Source organism: Pantherophis guttatus, unplaced genomic scaffold (genome assembly GCF_059756535.1).
Source record: "Pantherophis guttatus breed Tessera unplaced genomic scaffold, ASM5975653v1 scaffold_49, whole genome shotgun sequence".
Lineage (NCBI taxonomy): Eukaryota > Metazoa > Chordata > Lepidosauria > Squamata > Colubridae > Pantherophis > Pantherophis guttatus.
Genome location: NW_028269864.1, coordinates 37,501 through 41,694, shown reverse-complemented (window position 1 = coordinate 41,694; position 4,194 = coordinate 37,501).

The window sequence follows — 4,194 nt, the reverse complement described above, 5'->3', positions numbered from 1 at the left end:
GGCGGGAGGAGGAGGAGGTCGCCTGGCGGCTGCCGCCAGGCCGCCGCCAGGCGGAATTTCGCTGGTAGACCGGCGTCCGAACGCGACACTTAGTTTTTTTTCACCTCTTCCCGAGTAGACCGGCGCCTAAGCGAGACACTTAGTTTTTTTTCTTTTCTTTTTTTTTGGGGGGGGGCCTCGCCGAGTAGACCGGCGTCCAAAGGAGACACTTAGATTTTTCCCCGCCCTTTTTCTTTTCTTTTTTTGGCCTCGCCTCCCCTCCCTTCCCGAGTAGACGGGCCTCCAAAAGAGACACTTAGTTTTTTTCCCGCCCCTTTTCTTTGACCTCTTCCCGAGTAGACCGGCGCCTAAACGAGGCACTTGGTTTATTTTTCTTTTCTTTTCTTTTTTTTTGGGGGGGGGCCTCGCCGAGTAGACCGGCGTCCAAAGGAGACACTTAGATTTTTCCCCGCCCTTTTTCTTTTCTTTTTTTGGCCTCGCCTCCCCTCCCTTCCCGAGTAGACGGGCCTCCAAAAGAGACACTTAGTTTTTTTCCCGCCCCTTTTCTTTGACCTCTTCCCGAGTAGACCGGCGCCTAAACGAGGCACTTGGTTTATTTCCCGCCCCTTTTCTTTTCTTTTTTTTTGGCCTCGCCGAGTAGACCGGCGTCCAAAGGAGACACTTAGTTTTTCCCCCGCCCTTTTTCTTTTCTTTTCTTTTCTTTTCTTTTTTTGCCTCGCCTCCCCTCCCCTCCCTTCCCGAGTAGACCGGCGCCTAAACGAGGCACTTGGTTTATTTCCCGCCCCTTTTCTTTTCTTTTTTTTTGGCCTCGCCGAGTAGACCGGCGTCCAAAGGAGACACTTAGTTTTTCCCCCGCCCTTTTTCTTTTCTTTTCTTTTCTTTTCTTTTCTTTTTTTGCCTCGCCTCCCCTCCCCTCCCTTCCCGAGTAGACCGGCGCCTAAACGAGGCACTTGGTTTTTTTTTCCCCACCCCTTTTCCCGCTCTCCGCTTAAATGTCAGTATCGCCGCCGGTCGATCGTCGTTTTAGTTTTAAAACGGTCATAAAAGCGGAATACGTTTTGAAAGTCGACGAGCCCGGTGTGTGGAGACCGGAATTGGGCAAGCTGTGCTCTCGTCTTCTGGGGGTGACATTTCTCCCTGAGCGCTGCTGGCTTTAGAAAGACCATTCGAAGACGGGTTAGGGTCGGGGTCGGGGAAGCGAGCGTCAGGTCTCGCCGCCCCGATTTTCCAACCAAGAAAGCAGGACGCTTGAAACCGCGATGCGAGCTTGGACCGGAAGGCTTGCGATAGCAAGAGATCTAGGCAAGAACGGAAGCTTTTCACTTCAAACAAACCAGCTATTTAAAGCAACCCCTCGCACGCGACATCCATCGTGGCAGGGAAACAGAAACAGAGACGCCGGCCCGGCCGAGGCTGCCGGAGCGGCCCGGTAGACCGGGCCGCCGTCTGCCCGTCTTTAAGTCGAAAGACGACTTTAAATCTAAAAACGGTTTTAAGTCGAAAGTGTGGGTTAGGGTTAGGGGAAAAGTTGTGGGGTTAGGGTTAGGGGAAAAAGCTGTAGGGTTAGGGTTAGAGAAAACAGTTGTAGGGTTAGGGTTAGGGTCAGGGTTAGGGAAAATAGTTGTAGGGTTAGGGTTAGGGTTAGGGTTAGGGTTAGGGTTAGAGAAAAAAGTTGTAGGCTTAGGCTTAGAGAAACAAGTTGTAGGGTTAGGGTTAGGGTTAGGGTTAGAGAAAAAAGTTGTAGGCTTAGCCTTAGGTTTAGGCTTAGGCTTAGAGAAACAAGTTGTAGGGTTAGGGTTAGGGTTAGGGTTAGGGGGAAAAGTTGTAGGGTTAGGGTTAGGGTCAGGGTTAGGGAGAAAAGTTGTAGGGCTAGGGTTAGGTTCAGGTTCAGGCTCAGGGTTATCATTCTGGAAATGATATTAGCAGAAGCAATGGAGGAAAGCGAGGAGAGGGAGGAGGGAGGGATAGATATTAAACGGGATGGACGAAACGTATAGAGCGCACACAAGACACGCGATGAGAAACCACCCGCCCAGAGAAATTCATGTCCGATTTACCGAGAAGACAGGGAGGGCAGAGAGATCGCCATGGATGAGAAACACGACGAGAAAGCACAAAATATCGGCGAGCTGAAATATCGGCGAGCTGGCGAGAGCAAAGATATCGAGTAGATTCAAGAGAGAAAGCGGAATTATTTTATAAACAACGTAGAGATGACCAAGAACAGGAAAGATGGGGAGATGAAAGTGGGGACGGACGACGGGAGGAGAAGAAAGAACAGCCAAAAGAGAGCCAAGAAAGCCAACAAAACGAGAAAGCGTCGAGAGAAGGAGCAGGAGCAGAAGACGTTAAAGAAAGAACCAAGGGACCTAAGAACGACTTGCTCGACAAAGCAAATAGATCAGTAAGAAATGGAAGAAGAAATAAAAATAATTTCCTGGACTAGAAATGGACTGGATTCGGCCATTCGGCAAGAGGAAGGAAAATATGGAATAAATGAGGGAAGTTAAGATCAGAAATGATAGGCCTACGAGAGGTTCCTCTGGGAAAGCTACACCCAAAACTTTTGAGGAAGGAAGATGGCAGAAATTGGAACAAACTTTTCACTTGAAGGGAAGCTTTTCACGTCAAACCAGCTATTTAAATCAACCCCTCGCAGCCATCCTGGCAGAGAAGCAGAAAACCGAAACACTCCAGTCCGGCCGAGGCCCGGGTAAACCGGTCCCGCCCGAGCGAGCGTCCCGGTAGACCGGGACGGCTGCCGGGCGGCGGGCACCCCCGGGGCCCGGCGCTGGCACCGAGGCGAAGGGGGAGGTCCCCGACCGAGGCCCGCGGCGCCGGAGCCGGGATCCCGTACCTCCATCGCGGCGGGGGAAACGGAAAGACTGACCCGGCCGAGGCCCCGGTAGACCGGGACGGCTGCCGGGCGCGGGCACCCCCGGGGCCCGGCGCTGGCACCGAGGCGAAGGGGGAGGTCCCCGACCGAGGCCCGCGGCGCCGGAGCCGGGATCCCGTACCTCCATCGCGGCGGGGGAAACGGAAAGACTGACCCGGCCGAGGCCACGGTAGACCGGGACGGCTGCCGGGCGCGGGCACCCCCGGGGCCCGGCGCTGGCAACGAGGCGAAGGGGGAGGTCCCCGACCGAGGCCCGCGGCGCCGGAGCCGGGATCCCGTACCTCCATCGCGGCGGGGGAAACGGAAAGACTGACCCGGCCGAGGCCCCGGTAGACCGGGACGGCTGCCGGGCGCGGGCACCCCCGGGGCCCGGCGCTGGCACCGAGGCGAAGGGGGAGGTCCCCGACCGAGGCCCGCGGCGCCGGAGCCGGGATCCCGTACCTCCATCGCGGCGGGGGAAACGGAAAGACTGACCCGGCCGAGGCCACGGTAGACCGGGACGGCTGCCGGGCGCGGGCACCCCCGGGGCCCGGCGCTGGCAACGAGGCGAAGGGGGAGGTCCCCGACCGAGGCCCGCGGCGCCGGAGCCGGGATCCCGTACCTCCATCGCGGCGGGGGAAACGGAAAGACTGACCCGGCCGAGGCCCCGGTAGACCGGGACGGCTGCCGGGCGCGGGCACCCCCGGGGCCCGGCGCTGGCAACGAGGCGAAGGGGGAGGTCCCCGACCGAGGCCCGCGGCGCCGGAGCCGGGATCCCGTACCTCCATCGCGGCGGGGGAAACGGAAAGTGATGCGGCCGGGGCCCCGGTAGACCCGGCCGTCTCCCCGGCGCGGGCACCCCCGGGACCCGGCGCGGGCACCGAGGCGACGGCGGGGGTCCCCGACCGAGGCTCGCGGCGCCGGACCCGGGATCCCGTACCTCCATCGCGGCGGGGGAAACGGAAAGTGATCCGGCCGGGGCCCCGGTAGACCCGGCCGTCTCCCCGGCGCGGGCACCCCCGGGGCCCGGCGCTGGCACCGAGGCGAAGGGGGAGGTCCCCGACCGAGGCCCGCGGCGCCGGAGCCGGGATCCCGTACCTCCATCGCGGCGGGGGAAACGGAAAGACTGACCCGGCCGAGGCCCCGGTAGACCGGGACGGCTGCCGGGCGCGGGCACCCCCGGGGCCCGGCGCTGGCACCGAGGCGAAGGGGGAGGTCCCCGACCGAGGCCCGCGGCGCCGGAGCCGGGATCCCGTACCTCCATCGCGGCGGGGGAAACGGAAAGTGATCCGGCCGGGGCCCCGGTAGACCCGGCCGTC